Source organism: Salvelinus namaycush, chromosome 13 (genome assembly GCF_016432855.1).
Source record: "Salvelinus namaycush isolate Seneca chromosome 13, SaNama_1.0, whole genome shotgun sequence".
In the NCBI taxonomy this organism is placed as follows: Eukaryota; Metazoa; Chordata; class Actinopteri; order Salmoniformes; family Salmonidae; genus Salvelinus; species Salvelinus namaycush.
This window is the reverse complement of record NC_052319.1, coordinates 5,966,296-5,986,019: the sequence shown is the minus strand read 5'-3', so window position 1 is coordinate 5,986,019 and position 19,724 is coordinate 5,966,296. Positions and strand designations below refer to the sequence as shown.

Genomic DNA, 19,724 nt, shown 5'->3' with positions numbered 1-19,724 from the left:
AAAGATAAACATCTTGTGAATCCAGTCAACATGTCCGATTTTTAAAATGTTTTACAGCGAAAACACCACGTATATTTATGTTAGCTCACCACCAAATACAAAAAAGCACAGACATTTTTCACAGCACAGGTAGCATGCACAAAACCAACCAAACTAACCAAGAACCAACCAAACTAACCAAGAAACAACTTCATCAGATGACAGTCTTATAACATGTTACACAATAAATCTATGTTTTGTTCGAAAAATGTGCATATTTGAGCTATAAATCAGTTTTACATTGCAGCTACCATCACAGCTACCGTCACAAATAGCACCGAAGCAGCCAGAGTAATTATAGAGACATAATTTTTGACTAACCTTGATAAGCTTCATCAGATGACGGTCCTATAACATCAGGTTATACATACACTTATGTTTTGTTCGAAAATGTGCATATTTAGAGCTGAAATCAGTGGTTATACATTGTGCTAACGTAGCATCTTTTTCCAAGAATGTCCGGATATTTTTCTGACACTCACCTATTCTGACCAAATAACTATTCATAAACATGACTAAAAAATACATGTTGTATAGGAAATGATAGATACACTAGTTCTTAATGCAATCGCCGTGTTAGAATTCTAAAAATAACTTCATTACGACATGCAGCTTACGTTATGGCGAGAGAGCGCCCAAAATCTGGGCGCAAACTAATAGTACACATGTTCGACAGATATATGAAATAGCATCATAAAATGGGTCCTACTTTTGTTGAGCTTCCATCAGAATGTTGTACAAGGGGTCCTTTGTCGGGAACAATCGTTGTTTGGTTTTAGAATGGCCTTTTTCCCTCGCGAATTAGCAAGCAAAACTAGCCAAGTGGCGCTAAGCTCTCCTTCGTCACCAAACGCAAAGAACGCAACACGTCTAAACTCCCGAAAAAATTTCAATAATCTAATAAAACTATATTGAAAAAACATACTTTACGATGATATCTTCACATTTATCAAATAAAATCAAAGCTATATAAGACGTCTATAACGATTGCTTTTCAGAAGCCAATACTGGTGACCTTTATGCGCTTCCTGAACAAACGAATTCTGGGGTCATGTCATTCCAAGCTGTCTCTTTTGACCATAGAAAGAGATTGAGACCCCATTTCACCTCTCACAGCCTACTGACATCTAGTGGAAGGCGTATGAAGTGCATGTATAGTCATAAATCTCAAGCAAAATGATAGGGAGGGCCTGGAACAGAGCATCGATTTGAGATTTTTCACTTTCTGACAGGAAGTTTGCTGCAAAATGAGTTCTGTTTTACTCACAGATATAATTCAAACGGTTTTAGAAACTTGAGTGTTTTCTATCCAATAGTAATAATAATATGCATATTGTACGAGCAAGAATAGAGTACGAAGCCGTTTAAATTGGGCACGATTTTCCCCCAAAGTGTAAATAGCGCCCTCTATCCTCAACAGGTTAACACTGGGGCCCCTCAGGGGCGTGTACTTAGTCCCCTCCTGTATTCCCTGTTGACCCACGACTGCATGGCCAAACACGACTCCAACACCATCATTAAGTTTGCTGACGACACAACAGTGGTAGGCTTGATCACCGACAACGATGAGATGACCTAAAGGGAGGATGTCAGAGAACTGGCAGTGTGGTGCCAGGACAACAACCTCTCCCTCAATGTGAGCAAGACAAAGGAGCTGATCGTGAACTACAGGAAAAGGTCGGGCCAAACAGGCCCCCATTAACATCGACGGGGCTGTAGTGGAGCAGGACGAGAGTTTCAAGTTCCTTGGTGTCCACATCACCAACGAACTGTCATGGTCCAAACACACCAAGACAGTTGTGAAGAGGGCACGACAAAACCTTTTCCCCTTCAGGAGACTGAAAAGATTTGGCATGGGCCCCCAGATCCTCACCATTGAGAGCATCCTGACCGGTTGCATCACCGCCTGGTATGGCAACTGCTCAGCATCTGACTGTAAGGTGCTACAGAGGGTAGTGCGAATGGCCCAGTACATCACTGGGGACAAGCTTCCTGCCATCCATGACCTATATAATAGGCGGTGTCAGAGGAAAGCCCATAAAATTGTCAGAGACTCCAGGTACCCAAGTTATAGACTGTTTCTCTGCTACCGCACAGCAAGCGGTACCGGAGTGCCAAGTCCAGAACCAAAAGGCTTCTCAACAGCTTCTACCCCCAAGCCATTAGACTGCTGAACAATTCATAAATATTGGCACTGGAAAATTTACATTGACAAATAACGTTTGATTTGATTTCCTATAGTGTTTTTATTTTATTATCTTTGACATAGAAGTGTAGGCTTTCTCCTTTAGGAAACCTACTAGAGAAATACTAAAAAAGCAAATTTTCCATAACCTGTAGGTACAGTTGAAGTCGGAAGTTTACATACACTTAGGTTGGAGTCATTAAAACTAGATTTCCAACCAGTCCACAAATTTCTTGTTAACAAACTATAGTTTTGGCAAGTCAGTTAGGACATCTACTTTGTGCATGACAACAATTGTTTACAGACAGATCATTTAACTTATAATTCACTGTATCACAATTCCAGTGGGTCAGAGGTTTACATACACTAAGTTGACTGTGCCTTTAAACAGCTTGGAAAATTCCAGAAAATTATGTCATGGCTTTATAAGCTTCTGATAGGCTAATTGACATAATTTGAGTCAATTGGAGGTGTACCTGTGGATGTATTTCAAGGCTTACCTTCAAACTCAGTGCCTCTTTGCTTGACATCATGGGAAAATCTAAAGAAATCAACCAAGACCAGAGAAAAACAATTGTTGACCTCCACAAGTCTGGTTCATCCTTGGGAGCAATTTCCCAACGCCCGAAGGTACCACGTTCATCTGTACAAACAATAGTACGCAAGTATAAACACCATGGAACCACGCAGCCATCATATCGCTCAGGAAGGAGATGCGTTATGTCTCCTAGAGATAAATGTACTTTGGTGTGAAAAGTGCAAATCAATCCCAGAACAACAGCAAAGGACCTTGTGAAGATGCTGGAGGAAACAGCTACAAAAGTGTCTATATCCAGTAAAACGAGTCCCATATTGACATAACCTGAAAGGCCGCTCAGCAAGGAAGAAGCCACTGCTCCAAAACCGCCATAAAAAGCCAGATATGGTTTGCAACTGCACATGAGGACAAAGATCGTATTTTTGGGAGAAATGTCCTCTGGTTTGATGAAACAAAAATAGAACTGTTTGGCCATAATGACCATCGTTATGTTTGGAGGATAAAGGGGGAGGCTTGCAAGCCGAAGAACACCTTCCCAACCGTGAAGCACGGGGGTGGCAGCATCATGTTGTGAGGGTGCTTTGCTGGAGGAGGGAGTGGTGCACTTCACAAAATAGATGGCTTCATGAGGAACAAAAATTATGTGGATATATTGAAGCAACATTTCAAGACATCAATCAGGAAGTTAAAACTTGGTGGCAAATGGGTCTTCCAAATGGACAATGACCCCAAGCATACTTCCAAAGTTGTGGCAAATGGCTTAAGGACAAAAAGTCAAGGTATTGGAGTGGCTATCACAAAGCCCTGACCTCAAATCTACAGAAAATCTGTGGGCATAACTGAAAAAGTGTTTGCGAGCAAGGAGGTCTACAAACCTGACTCAGTTACACCAGGAATGGGCCAAAATTCACCCAACTTATTGTGGGAAGCTTGTGGAAGGCTACCAAAAATGTTTCACCCAAATTAAACAATTTAAAGGCAATGCTACTAAATACTAATTGAGTGTAAGCAAACTTCTGAACCACTGGGAATGTGATGAAAGAAATAAAAGCTGAAATAAATCATTCTCTCTACTATTATTCTGACATTTCACATTCTTAAAATAAAGTGGTGATCCTAACTGACCTAAGACAGGGAATTTTTACGAGGATTAAATGTCAGGAATTGTGAAAAACTGAGTTTGAATGTATTTGGCTAAGGTGTATGTAAACTTCCGACTTCAACTGTAGGTAGGACTAGGGTCTGAACGGCTAGCTCAGAGCGTCTGCTCTTTTCTATAACCTGTAGGGGACACAATATAGTCTATACTTGGTATGTATGTTTCTCACTTATGGGTGGAACAAATTACAATTTGGGGGAGTGGAATGGGCAGGGTATATGTTAATATAATACTGTAGTATTTACTATAGTTAAAGAAAAGGGTCATTTTTTGTTAGCATTACAGGAATATTTACTGGTGTTCTTTTCAGGATAATACTGTTGCATTTACTATAGTATTCTACAGTATACCACAACATTCTATAGTAGGTACTAGAAATGATCGAGTGATACCACAGTGTGTAGTATAGTACTCTACAGTTTACTACAGAATTCTATAGTGAGTACTGTAGTATTCTATAGTAAACTGTAGTATATTTTCATGTGGGTCTGTTTGCTGTATTGCTTCATGTCCTGTTACAAAAGGAATAGTTTACTAGCAACCATTGTGACAATCAACTCCATAAGGTATGACATCCAAACTTGCAATGGGGCTGATTGTCACAAACATTTTTGAATAAGATATGAGGATAAAAAGGGTCCCCATTTTAACCACAGACCTTAGTATTTTTCCTAATATTGAAAATAGGCTTGTAAGAAATACACACGAGAGTAAAAAGTGTGACAAACAACCCCGGTCTCCCCTACAGTACCCTAACATGACATAGAGAAGAAGAGAGAGTAGAACTAAGTCTGATTTTCAAAATGGTTCCCAGATGTACAGCAGCCGCCCTATTTATCCAAATCATGGAAATTATAACTCCTAAAGGTAAATAGCACTCAGGAACTCGGGGTGGAAAAGACCACAGTGCGGTGACTCAGCTCTAAAACATGCTGCAACACTGAAGGGCCTTTTCAAGACTACTAACACTGTTTAGTCACTGTGCGCGGGCTGCGCCAAACAAAGTCTGATGTTTCCATCTTAGTTTCATTGCGCCGGGCTTAAAATATATTTTCTGTCATGAATATGGATGAAAAAGTTAATTGTAGAGTCACTATGGCTACCGGGCTTGGCATTAATGATTTCCAGCTGTCAAATAAAGACAACCATTGAGATTTCAATGGCTGGCATTGTTCAGTCCGATTGGTGAGTCAGTGAACCACCAGAGTTGGGAAGCTGTGCGGCTACAATTGGCAACGAGAGAGGGAGATGTGATACACCAGAAGCTAGTTAAAGTACAGCAGTAACTGTTGGAAAAACTGTTTGTTTCAGGCTCTTTTTGTGCAAGAACACAAAAAGTTACTTGGACGATGGTCCTACAAAATGTAAGAAAGGTTCATGCAAATCTACAAAAAAAGGCCTTGCAAAAAGGTCTTCTGTAAATGTTCGGCCTACCAGGGGGTAAATGAATCAGGATAAATGAGTAAGCGAGCTAATATAATGTAAACAATCAAAAACAATGTTTTATGTTTCACAATAACGCCATACCACTAAGTTAGCTATTTAATACACTGCAGTACTAATTTATTAAGACAGTTCACCAAACTGTTGAACATGCTTTTTGAAATACCTGGGTCATGTTCATTAGGGCATACATCAACAAAAACATTTTGCAACAAAAATAGCTGTTTCATATTAGATAGTCCCTCCCTGTTTCTTCCATTTGATGCCTAGTGCGGTTTCGAGTTTGTCTCCCCATCATGCAGGGGTTGTGTATGGGGGAGGTGCGATCATGCAGGAGGAGGTGTAATAGAGCCTGAGATTGGTCATGCATGGGAAAACTCAGAGGAATATTCCAGAAACTGCCTTCAAACCGAAAGGATATGAAAATGTGTCGATCACGTGTTTGGCTGGCTTTCGTTTCACCAAAGAAGCACTGTAAATCCAACTGAATTAATTTCAATGAGAAATAATTGAATAATGATTCTTGGACTAAACTTGCATGTTCCCCTGACATTTGGCTGTTTGTGTTTTCTAATGCATAAGTAATACTTGCATCCATATATAAAGTACATCAAAATAAACAACATCAGTTTAGACTGATTTTATATTAGCCTATCCTATATAAAGTACTGTATGGTATCATTCTACTTAAAGGTTATTATGATGGTTATCACTCATGTAGTTCTATTGAGGTAGATCATTCAATTACCGTATGTCAGGTCCATAATTATTGATAAAGATGAGCAAAAAAGACTGTAAATAAATAATACAAATGCTGAGTTATATTGTAAGCTCAAATACAATTGCTCATAGAAAGATATTTAGTTTAATAAGTAATGGGTCAAAACTATTGGCAGTGAGATGAACATTGCAAAATTTGGATTTTGTGGTGAATGAACCATTTCTTTAAGGAGTTTGGTGTGTGCTTGGTCTTACTGTCTTGCTGGAAGATTCACTTGCGGCCAAGTGTCAGCCTCCTGGCAAGGTCAACCAGGTTGAGCTCATAATGGCAAGAATATCACTGTGCTGTTTTACACCTGTTGCATCCTGTGCACATGGCTAATAACCTGGCTAAAATGTCCTGGTACTTGGTAGAGTTCATGAGGTCGTTGACCTAAACAAGAACACCAGGACCAGTGGAAGCAAAACAAACCCATATGGTAAGGTCAACGGCATCATGAACTTTACCCAGTACCAGGACATGAAAGTAAAATATAAATAAACATAGTTTTCTGATGTTTCTTATATCTCTCAGATATAGGACAGACATTTCAGAACAAACTTCCTTTAGATTTTTTTGGGGGGGACTGTCTGTTGTTCCATGTTGTGAATCTGTTATGCAATTGATAGAGTCATATTCACCTGGTCAGTCTATGTCATGGAAAGAGCAGGTGCTCTAAATGTTTTGTACGCTCATTGTATATGTAAACAGGGCTGAAAAGTGACTGGTAGCAAGAATATATAGTATAGAAACTTTATTTGGGTAGGCCATCTGTAGATCAGTAACATTTCAACTAGCTATCTACCAAACCTAGCTCTAATCCTGTCACGCCCTGACCTTAGAGAGCCTTTTTATGTCTCTATTTTGGTTTGGTCAGGGTGTGATTTGGGGTGGGCATTCTATGCTTTGTTTTCTATGTTTCTTTATTTCTATGTTTTGGCCGGGTATGGTTCTCAATCAGGGACAGCTGTCTATCGTTGTCTCTGATTGGGAATCATATTTAGGTAGTCCTTTTTCCCTCCTTTCAGTGTGGGTAGTTTGCTTTGTTAGTGGCACTATAGCCCTGTAAGCTTCACGGGTGTTTGTCGTTTGTTGTTTTGTTGGCGACATTTACTAAAATAAAAGGAAAATGTACGCACACCACGCAGCACTTTGGTCCACTTCTTTTGGCGGTCGTGATAGAATTACCCACCACCACAGGACCAAGCAGCGTGGCCAGGAGGAGCAGGGATCTTGGGCCCAGGAGAAGAGAGAATGGAGGACCTTGGACATGGGAAGAGGTTATGGCAGGGGACAAGACCCTGCCATGGAAACAGGCTGAAGTAGCGAGGGAGAAAACGACTTCGCTACCAGGAGTCACGGCAACGGAGCAGGCACGAGAGGCAGCCCCCAATTTTTGGGGGGGGGGGAACACGGGGGTATTGGCTGAGTCACGTTGGAGACCTGAGCCAATTCCCCGTGCTTACCCGAAGGAGCGTAGTACTGGTCAGGCACCGTGTTATGCGGTGGAGCGCATGGTGTCTCCAGTGCGCGTTCATAGCCCGGTGCGCTACATTCCAGCTCCCCACATTGGACAGGCTAGAGTGAGCATCCAGCCAGGACGGAAGGTGCTGGTTCAGCGCATCTGGCCTCCAGTGCGTCTCCACGGCCCAGGATATCCTGCGCCGGCTCTGCGCACTGTGTCTCCGGTGCGTCTGCACAGCCCAGTGCGTCCTGTGCCAGCGCCTCGCATCTGCAGGGCAAAAATAACCATCCAGCCAGGACGGGTTGTGCAGGCTCTATGTTCAAGACCTCCAGTGCGACTCCACGGCCCAGTGTATCCTGTGCCTGTCCCCAGAACCAGGCCTCCTGTATGTCTCCCCAGCCTGGTGAGTCCTGTGCCTACCCCCAGACGCAGGCCTCCTGTATGTCTCTCCAGCCTGGTAAGCCCAGTGGCAGCTCCACGCACCAGGCTGCCAGTACGTCTCCTCAGTCCGTTGAGACCTGTTCCGGCTCCACGGAGGAAGCCTCCAGTGATGGTCCATGGCACGAAGCCTCCAGTGATGATCCATGGCACGAAGCCTCCAGTGATGATCCATGGCACGAAGCCTCCAGTGATGATCCATGGCACAAAGCCTCCAGTGAGGATCCATGGTACGAAGCCTCCAGCGACGATCCATGGAATGAAGCCTCCAGCGACGGTCTCCGGTCCGGGAGCCTCCAGCGACGGTCCCCGGTCCGGGAGCCTCCAGCGACGGTCTCCGGTCCGGGAGCCTCCAGCGACGGTCTCCGGTCCGGGAGCCTCCAGCGACGGTCTCCGGTCCGGGAGTCCCCGCACCAGATGCGCCACCAAAGTGGGGTGAGCCAGAGGTGGAGCAGGGTCTACGTCCCGCACCAGAGCCGCCACCGCGGATAGATGCCCACCCAGACCCTCCCCTATAGCTTCAGTTTTGCGGCCGGAGTCCGCACCTGTCACGCCCTGACCTTAGAGAGCCTTTTTATGTCTATTTTGGTTTGGTCAGGGTGTGATTTGGGGTGGGCATTCTATGCTTTGTGTTCTATGTTTATTTATTTCAGCTGTCCTGAGTCTGCACAACTCTGCCAGGACCTAGGATCGAGAGAGACACTCAAGTGTTTTAGTACTATATCTCTTGACACAATGATGAAAATAATCATGGCCTCTAAACCTTCAAGCTGCATACTGGACCCTATTCCAACTAAACTACTGAAAGAGCTGCTTCCTGTGCTTGGCCCTCCTATGTTGAACATAATAAACGGCTCTCTATCCCCCGGATGTGTACCAAACTCACTAAAAGTGACAGTAATAAAGCCTCTCTTGAAAAAGCCAAACCATGACCCAGAAATTGTAAAAAACTATCGGCCTATATCGAATCTACCATTCCTCTCAATTTTTTTTGAAAAAGCTGTTGCGCAACACCTCACTGCCTTCCTGAAGACAAACAACATATACGAAATGCTTCAGTCTGGTTTTAGACCCCATCATAGCACTGAGACTGCACTTGTGAAGGTGGTAAATGACCTTTTAATGGCGTCAGACCGAGGCTCTGCATCTGTCCTCGTGCTGCTTTTGATACCATCGATCACCACATTCTTTTGGAGAATTTGGAAACCCAAATTGGTCTACACGGACAAGTTCTGGCCTGGTTTAGATCTTATCAGTTTGTCTCTTAATGGTTTGTCCTCTGACAAATCAACTGTACATTTCGGGGGTTCCTCAAGGTTCCGTTTTAGGACCACTATTGTTTTCACTATATATTTTACCTCTTGGGGATGTCATTCGAAAACATAATGTTAACTTTCACTGCTATGCGGATGACACACAGCTGTACATTTCAATGAAACATGGTGAAGCCCAAAAATTGCCCTCGCTAGAAGCCTGTGTTTCAGACATAAGGAAGTGGATGGCTGCAAACTTTCTAGTTTTAAACTCGGACAAAACAGAGATGCTTGTTCTAGGTCCCTAGAAACAAAGAGATCTTCTGTTGAATCTGACAATTAATCTTGATGGTTGTAAAGTCGTCTCAAATAAAACTGAAGGACCTCGGCGTTACTCTGGACCCTGATCTCTTTTGACGAACATATCAAGACTGTTTCAAGGACAGCTTTTTTCCATCTATGTAACATTGCAAAAATCTGAAACTTTCTGTCCAAAAATGATGCAGAAAAATTAATCCATACTTTTGTTACTTCTAGATTAGAGTACTGCAATGCTCTACTTTCCGGCTACCCGGATAAAGCACTAAATAAACTTCAGTTAGTGCTAAATACCGGCTGCTAGAATCCTGACTAGAACCAACACATTTGATCATATTACTCCAGTGCTAGCCTCCCTACACTGGCTTCCTGTTAAGGCAAGGGCTGATTTCAAGGTGTTACTGCTAACCTAAAAAGCATTACATGGGCTTGCTCCTACCCATCTTTCCGATTTGGTCCTGCCGTACATACCTACACGTACGCTACGGTCACAAGACGCAGGCCTACTAATTGTCCCTAGAATTTCTAAGCAAACAGCTGGAGGCAGGGCTTTCTCCTATAGAGCTCCATTTTTATGGAATGGTCTGCCTACCCATGTGAGAGACGCCGACTCTGTCTCAACTTTTAAGTCTTTACTGAAGACTAATCTCTTCAGTGGGTCATATGATTGAGTGTAGTCTGACCCAGGAGTGTGAAGGTGAACGGAAAGGCTCTGGAGCAACGAACCGCCCTTGCTGTCTCTGCCTAGCCGGTTCCCCTCTCTCCACTGGGATTCTCTGCCTCTAACCCTATTACAGGGGCTGAGTCACTGGCTTACTGGTGCTCTTTCATGCCGTCCCTAGGAGGGGTGCGTCACTTGAGTGGGTTGAGTCACTGACGTGATCTTCCTGTCTGGGTTGGCGTCCCCCCCCCCCCCCCCCCCTTGGGTTGTGCCGTGGCGGAGATCTTTGTGGGCTATACTCGGCCTTGTCTCAGGATGGTAAGTTGGTGATTGAAGATATCCCTCTAGTGGTTTGGGGGCTGTGCTTTGGCAAAGTGGGTGGGGTTATATCCTTCCTGTTTGGCCCTGTCTGGGGGTATCATCGGATGGGGCCACAGTGTCTCCTGACCCCTCCTGTCTCAGCCTCCAGTATTTATGCTGCAGTAGTTTATGTGTCGTGGGGTTAGAGGGTCAGTTTGTCGTATCTGGAGTACTTCTCCTGTCTTATCCGGTGTCCTGTGTGAATTTAAGTATGCTCTCTCTAATTCTCTCTTTCTCTCTTTCTCTCTCTCTCCCTCCCCTCCCAGAGGACCTGAGCCATAGGACCATGCCTCAGGACTACCTGGCCTGACGACTCCTGGCTGTCTCCAGTCTACCTGGTTGTCCTGCTGCTCCAGTTCTGCCTGCGGCTTTGGAACCCTGACCTGTTCACCGGACGTGCTACCTTGTCCCAGACCTACTGTTTTTCTCTCTCTCTCAGGGTCAGGCGGATTCTCTCTCTCTCTCTCTCTCTCTCTCACACATGTTGTCTCAACCTCTGAATGCTCGGGTATTAAAAGCCAACTGACATTTACTCCTGAGGTGCTGACCTGTTGCACCCTCTACAACCACTAATTATTATTTGACCCTGCTGGTCATCTATGAACATTTTAACATCTTGAAGAACAATCTGGTCTTATTGGCCATGTACTCTTATAATCTCCACCTGGCCAGAAGATGACTGGCAACCCCTCAGAGCCTGGTGCCCTCTCTAGGTTTCTTCCAAAGTTCCTGCCTTTCTAGGGAGTTTTCCCAACCACCGTGGTTCCACATCTGCATTGCTTACTGTTTAGGGTTTTAGGATGTGTTTCTGTATAAGCACTTAGTGACATCTGCTGATGTAAAAAGGGCTTTATAAATATGTTTGATTGAAAATATTGTTAGATTATAGGAATAACTCTGGTAGGCCTAAAACTGTCACACACTAATCTGTTTCAACTGTCTTTGTGCTTGTCTCCACCCCCCTCCAGGTGTCGCCCATCTTCCCCATTATCCCCGGTGTATTTATACCTGTGTTCTCTGTTTGTCTGTTGCCAGTTCATCTTGTCTTGTCAGGTCTTACCAGCGTGCTTTCCCATCTTCCCTTTTCTCAAGTTCTGTTTCCTAGTTTTCCCTTCCTGCACAGACTCCGAGCCTGCCAGCCGTCCTGTACTTGTCTGACTCTGACCTGATCATGAACCCCTGCCTGTCCTCGACCCCTCTTTGCCTGCCAGGTGTTTACAACAAATCATCTGAGAACTGTACTATCCACCTCCTGTGTCTGCATCTGGGTCATATCCTGAGTCGTGATTGGATTACAACCTGAGAGGTTAGGAAAATGATCTAGATCCTCTATGAGGCTATGGAGGGATCCAAATTGTGGATTTAAAAGAAACCATGATTCAGCCCTGGATTTCTAGCCCCTGATATTATTGTTGGATCTGATTTTAATATGGCTGCAAGGCAAAGTGTTGAGTAGCCAGTGAAATCGTGCCCATTTCAAACGGCCTCCTACTCAAATCTTGCTCGTACAATATGAATATTATTATTCTTTTTGGATAGAAAACACTTTCTAGTTTCTAAAACAGTTGGAATTATTTCTCTGAGTGAAACAGAAGTCCTTCTGCAGCACTTTTCCTGACCAGGAAGTGAAATGTCAGAAATCAATGCTTTTTTCAACTTGATGCCTATACATGGTCTTGACACTTAGGAGTCTGCTGACACTCTATACGCCTTCCTATTGGTGTAAAGAGGATGTCAGAGAAGAAATGTTTGTGCTCATCTTGTTCTGTGGTGGAAAAAAACCTATTTCTTTGACTTGACCGTCCACTTCCGGTACTCTGAAGGAAGTGGGACTGACTTCTGTTTTGCCTTCGTAACGAACGGCTAACATCTCCGGCTCGAATTTTTTTTGATACATGTGACCATATCATCGTAATGTATGTTTTTTCAATATAGTTTAATCAGATTATTGAAACTTTATTCGGGAGTTTTGCCGTGTTCCGTCCTCTGACTGTGTTTACGTTGGAGAAATTTATGCCATCGGCTAGTGCCAATGCTAATTGAAGAGGGAAATTTGCCATTCTGAATCGAAACAACGACTCATCTGGACAGAGGACACCTTCTTCAACATTCTGATGAAAGATCAGCAAAAGTAAGACCCATTTTATGATGTTATTTCATATATCTGTCGTGCATGTGAACTGGCCGTGGGCGCCCAATTGTGTCTGTCTATTGTAGCTACGCTAATATAGCGATACATTTTGTTTTCGCTGTAAAACATTTAATAAATCGGAAATATTGTTTGGAATCACAAGATGCCTGTCTTTCAATTGCTGCAGACTATGTATTTTTCAGAAATGTTTTATGATGAGTAATTAGCTATTTGACGTTGGTGTCTGTAAATATTATGGCTGCTTTCGGTGCAATTTCGGATTGTAGCTGAAATGTAAACTATGGTTTATACATGAAATATGCAAATTTTTCGAACAAAACATATGCTATACAATAAATATGTTATCAGACTGTCATCTGATGAATTTGTTTCTTGGTTAGTGGCTATTTATATCTTTATTTGGTCGAATTTGTGATAGCACCTGATGGAGTAAAAAACTGATGGAGTAAGAATAGTGGTGTCTTTTGCTAACGTGGTTAGCTAATAGATTTACATATTGTGTCTTCCCTGTAAAACATTTTAAAAATCGGACATGTTGGCTTGATTCACAAGATGTGCACCTTTCATCTGGTGTCTTGGACTTGTTAATGTGTGAAAGTTAAATATTTAAAAAAAATAGATTTTGAATTTCGCGCCCTGCACTTTGAGCTGGATGTTGTCATAAGTGTACCGGTGTCGGGCTGCCCCCGTAAAAGGTTAATAGCTAACATTTCAATGGACTAGATATGCTGATATTGGACAACCCTGTTTAACTCCTCGTGACAGTTTACTACTTTCTGAGAAGTAGCCATTATTTACCATTTTACACCAAGGGTTACTATACATAACTTTAACCCATTGTATAAGAGATTCTCAAAAATTTAAATATTCCAAGCATGTATGTATACATTTCAGTTATACTTTATCAAAAGCATTTTCAAAGTCAGCAATGAATAGCAGATCTGGTTTCACAGATTATGTGTTAAATTTTTCTGTATTTGTCTTATAATAACTGATTAGAATTAATAATATTTGACAATACTTTTTTATGGATTGGATCTTTATATTTCCCACCTGGATCCTGTTTTAGTAGTAGTGAAATCAGACCTTCTTGTTGAGTATCTGGTAATCTACCATTTTTAAAGGAGTGGTTAAAACATGCTAATAACGGTCCTCTGAATACATCAAAAAAGGTTTGATATACCTCAACTGACATGCCATCCATCCCTGAAGTTTCCCGGACCTAAAGGCTTTAATTGCATCAAGAAGTTCCTCCTCTGTAATTTGGCTTTAGCATTAGTATTTCTGTACAGCTGTTAATACCTGTGTATTAAAAGAAGAAAAAAAATTACAATTACTTTCGGTTAATGGAGAAAACTGAAACAAAAATATATGCTTAAAGTATTTAGCTTCCTCTTTCAAAATATAATTTGGTGAATCATGGGTAACAAGTTTAAGACTATTGTTTTTGTTAGCATTTTTATGTTGAAGATTTTAAAAGAATTTGGTGCGTTTTTCCCTATATTCCATTGAGTTCCCTTTATTTTTATAATATATTACACTTGATCTTTCTTGAATAAGTTCCTCCATTTCTTTTTGTTTTTCCTCTAACTTATTCTGTGCTTCTATGGTACAGTTTTTATTGCTGTCTATCTGTACTGTTAGTCCCTATATTTCCTTTGTTCACATGAACTCTTTTGACCTACATTTATTTTGTTTTAAAGATGAGTATTGAATTGCATGACCTCTAAAGTCACATTTAAATGTGTCCCATACAATAAGGAGATCTGCTATGTTATGTTGAAAAAAATATGCTATAAATTCTTCTGTCCTGGTTAAAAACAACTTGTCATCCAATAGGCTTTGATATAATTTCCAAATATCCTCGCCCACATGGAAGAGTAATGCCAATTATTTGATGGTCCGACCGCATTCTCTCCCCATCAACCCTTTTTTTTTATTTTTGTGCCAGCGAGGAGAACATAAGAAAGTAGTGTACAACCTGGTGCTACGGATTACTGCTGTCGGTAACACACTTAGTTCGATCTGGAGCTGTTGAATGGGCTGACGGTGAAACAGTGAGTAAGAAAAGAGTGAATATTCTGATGAGCTACTGAGTTCACTTGGCTATAGTAAGCAGCCTGGCAAGGCACACTTTAGCCGAACGACTTATCAGGGGCTTGCTTCATGGCTAATGTCACCTTACTAACATTAGCTGGAAAGGTAGCTAGTGACATCAAATGTGGGTTAAGTCTTGGATAGGTGAAATGTCAACACAGCTGAATCATAAAACACGGGACGAGATGTTAAAACTGTCCATTGTGCCAATAGATGGTATATGGCGTTCAGATGTTGTTGCCTTATGGAACGTTGGTTTGCTTGCTGCCAGGCCAAAGCCTCCTCTTCCATGCTGGATATTCCCCACAATGTCTTGGTGTCTCGGCTGATGTTGCTTGCTGCACAGCCTTGGATGATGTCCATTTCCGTCCAGTTTGTAGGGGAGGTGCAGCCTTGCTAATGGTCTGGTCTTTGGAGTCCTTCAATGTCATCTGAAGTCTTACTTTAGAGCACTTGTACTTCTCCGTTAGACTTGTAAGAGGTAGTTCAAGGACCCCTTTGCCATAGAGGCCGATGTTACTCAGGCATCGTGGGACACCCAGCCATTTCTTCACGTATGAGGTAATGGTTCGCTCCATATTCTCCACTGTTGTTATTGGGACCTCCTAGACGGTGAGTGGACACATTACCCGGGGGAGAAGTCCAAACTGTAGGCACCAAAGCTTGAGCTTCCCAGGCAGTAGGGTCTTGTTGATGTTCTCAAGACCGTCGGCGATGTCCTGCCTTACTTGCTGCACTTGATCTTTATCCCTGAGGCTTTCGTTGTACCATCTACCCAGGCTCTTGACGGGTTGCTCAGACACCGTTGGTATCGGGTCATCTCCAATGCAGAACCTCACATCTTTAAGCTGTCCCTTGACTATGGAGATGCTTCAAGATTTGCTTGGCTTGATTTTCATCCGGGCCCACTTGATGTTATCCTGCAGTTTTGCAAGTAGCCGCCTGGTGCATGCTGCAGTGGTGGTCAGTGTAGTCATGTCATCCATGTATGCTCGGATAGGTGGGAGACGGAGCCCTTCCTTAGTTCTCTCACCGCCGACCACCGATCCCGATGCCCTGATGATGACTTCCATGGCCATAGTGAAGGCCAGAGGTGAAATTGTACAGCCTGCCATTATGCCCACTTCCAAGCGCTGCCATGTTGTTGTGAAGTCAGGTGTTGTGAAACACAATTGCAGGTCTTGGAAATAGGCCTTTACCAGTGTAGAGATGGGTTCTGGTACGTGGAAAATGTTGAAGGATTACCAGAGGAGTTCATGGGGAACTGAGCCAAAGGCATTGGCCAGGTCGAGGAAGATGACATAGAGGTCTCTCTTGTCCTTCTTAGCTGTTTGGATCTGGTGCCAAATCATACTAGTATGTTCCAGGCAACCAGAGAAACCAGGAATGCCTGCTTTCTGTACAGATGTATCAATGTACTTGTTCCTTTCCAGGTAAGTGGACAGCCTCTGTGCTATTATACTGAAAAAGATCTTCCCTTCGACGTTGAGAAGGGAGATTGGTCGGAATTGACTGATGTCTGTCGCATCCTTCTCTTTCGGAATTAGCACACCACCAGCCCTTCGCCATGCCTTTGGTATTATTTCCTTCTGCCACACTATCCTCATGAGCCTCAAAAGAAAGCGTAGAACACCCGGGGCGTTCTTGTAGAGCTTGTATGGTACTCCATTAGGCCCAGGAGCCGAAGCAGCTCTTGCTCGTCGGACAACGTTCTCTACTTTCTTCCATTTTGGAGGGTCAGTGTCCAGATTGAATTCTGGTGGTTGAATAGGTGGGATGTCATGTGGGATGATTATCTGCTCATGCCTTTTCGTGTCCTGGTGGACCTTTTCCAGATGTTCTTCCAGTTCTGGCTTTGGAGTTTTTAGGATTCCGCACTTTTCCTTTGCGAAGAGGTCTTTGACTTAAAAACTTAAAGTTTTTTTTATAGAACCGTGTTCTTGAGTGTTCCTTCTTCCTACGAAGTTTCCTTAAGTTTTCTGCTCCTCGCAAGGTTGCCAGCCGACATTTGATGCCTGCTTGGAGTAGCATGAGACCTTCTCTCTCTGCATCAGAGGCCTTCTTCCACTGCTTTCTCAGCTGCCTTCTCTCTCTGACAAGTATCTCGATCTCTTGCTGCCTCCTAGATTTGGCTGGCGCGGGTGGTGTCTTGCCACTTCTCCTTTCGTTTACTCCAAAGCGCTCTTCTCCGTAGTGGTAGATAATGTCTCCCATCCTTTCAAGCTTTTTCTCTGCTGTTCCTACCTGTTGTTCCAAGATTTGTGTCAGGTCGTTGTTGATTGTTTCCCACTCTCTCTTTTCAACTTTTCAACCCTTTGATCTTTTCCTCTTTTAGAGGTCTCTGTGGTTGGGTGAGTTCATCCACCGGCATTTCAGTGCTTGTGTTATCCTCCTCCGTTACAGGGGTGCTGATGCTCTGCGAACTTTTGTTTGCGTTCCGTCGCTGTGCTTCATTCGACTGATTTGACTGGCTGCTTCGTAAGAAGTACTGGTCAATGCGAGGTCCCTGTCTCTGCTCTCCCAAGCATCTTTTCCTCCATTGATGGATCCTTAACCCTCTTGCCGATGTTACTCTCTCCCAACCACAGCTGCACACCTGAAGTGTGTGTCCTGCTGCTGTTATGGTTGTCTCATGTGCTGTGTTCCTACTCATAGTCGTTTCCGTTCCTGGGTCCGTAGTCGTGTGATCAGACGTTGAGCCATCTTGCACCCCAGCTCTCGCAGGCTCTAGGGGTATGTTCCTTTGTTCACTTTCAGTAGCACTTAGCGGGTGTCTCCAACATACTGAAGCAGCGTCGGTGACTGCCAACATGGGTAGCTAGACCATTACAGCCCCATTGGGGTCTATTCCCTCCGGTCAGCTGTCTCTCCAAGCTGTCACACAGACTTTCCTATGTTGTCAGCTGTCCTTTCACAGCAGTCACTGGACTGGTCCACATAATCAGAATCCTAAAACACGGGACGAGATGTTTAAACTGTCCATTGTGCCAATAGATGGTATGCACTCACATGAGATTTGCCGTGATGTTGACAGAGTGGCATGGGAGGTTTATTTCTTAGACTGGGTTAAGATGTCAATTTTGGGACACATCCTCAGTAATGTGCCTTCGAATCAGTGGGTGTTTCGGCCTTTAATCACTAAACACCCTCATCAAAGGTGGCCAGCTAAAGGGTAATCAAGCCTTAGCTTGTGTCCCATGCCAAATTAAGATTTCCCACGGGACTATGCAAGGGGGGATACATCGTATTTTCTGGGGACATGTTATGCATGGTCGTTCTACAGTACCAGCAAGAGTAGGCCTATCGGTCACTAGCTATATATATATACAGTGGGGAGAACAAGTATTTGAAACACTGCCGATTTTGCAGGTTTTCCTACTTACAATGCATGTAGAGGTCTGTAATTTTTATCATAGGTACACTTCAACTGTGAGAGACGGAATCTAGAACAAAAATCCAGAAAATCACATTGTATGATTTTTAAGTAATTAATTTGCATTTTATTGCATGACATAAGTATTTGATCACCTACCAACCAGTAAGAATTCCGGCTCTCACAGACCTGTTAGTTTTTCTTTAAGAAGCCCTCCTGTTCTCCACTCATTATCTGTATTAACTGCACCTGTTTGAACTCGTTACCTGTATAAAAGACGCCTGTCCACAGACTCCAACCTCTCCACAATGGCCAAGACCAGAGAGCTGTGTAAGGACATCAGCTTCTTGACACACATCAGAGTTTACAAAACATTAGGAAAACATCTTTCCATTACATAAACTGACCAGGTGAATCCAGGTGAAAGCTATAGTCCCTTATTCATGTCATCTGTTAACAGTGGTGGAAAAAGTATTCAGTTGTCAAACTTGAGTAAAAGTAAAGATACCTTAACAGAAAATGACACAAGTAAAAGTGAGTGACCCAGTAAATTTCTACTTGAGTAAAGTCTAAAAGTATCTGGTTTTAAATGTACTTAAGAACAGCGGTAGAAAAACTATTAAATTGTCATAATTGAGTAAAAGTTTGAAGTGAAAGTAAATGCTATACATCAAATTCCTTATTTTAAGCAAACCAGGCGGCACGATTTTCATATTATTTTTAATTATGGACAGACGGGCACACTCCAACATCAAATACAAACACAATATTTGTGTTTCGTGAGTCCGCCAGATCAGAGGCAGTAGGGTTGACAAAGCGTTATATTCATAGGTGCTATAATTCTGTCCTGCTTGAGCATTCTAAATGTAATGAGTACTTTTAGGTGTCAGGGAAAATGTTGAGTAAAAATAACATTATTTTCTTCAGGAATGTAGTGGAGTAAAAGTAAAAGTAGTACAAATTTTAATAGTAAAGTAAAGTACAGATACCCCAAAAAACTACTTAAGTAGTACTTCAAAGTATTTCAATACTTTACATGCTCATTAAACCATTCAATGACTACTCGTGTCCTGCGGATGGGGGCATTGTCATCTTATGGGGGCATAGCCAAAGTAGCTAAAATAATGGCCAAAATAATAGCCTGTCCAGCATTTTTATACATGACCCTAAGCATGATGGGATGTTAATTGCTTAATTAACTCAGGAACCACACCTCTTTAAGCATCTGCTTTCAATATACTTTGTATCCCTCATTTACTCAAGTGTTTCCATTATTTTTGCAGTTACCTGCATATCCATTGTAACAACATTGTAATTACAGAGTTGGTTGTTAACTTAAGGATCGTACCCTTTTTAAAAATGTTTGCCTAAAATGACATACCCAAATCTTGTAGCTCAGAACATGAAGCAAGGACATGCATTTTCTTGATACCATTTGAAAGGAAACACTTTGAGGTTTGTGGAAATGTGAAAGTAATGTAGG

The 19,724-nt window shown here is 42.7% G+C and overlaps 1 non-coding gene across 1 annotated transcript; it reads right to left on the bottom strand.

Moving 5' to 3' along the window:
- Positions 1 to 2,312: 2,312 nt before the first annotated feature.
- LOC120058596 lies at positions 2,313 to 2,367 on the bottom strand. Its single transcript, XR_005478041.1, has one exon. It is a non-coding gene; the product is annotated as a U7 small nuclear RNA (small nuclear RNA).
- Positions 2,368 to 19,724: the final 17,357 nt, after the last annotated feature.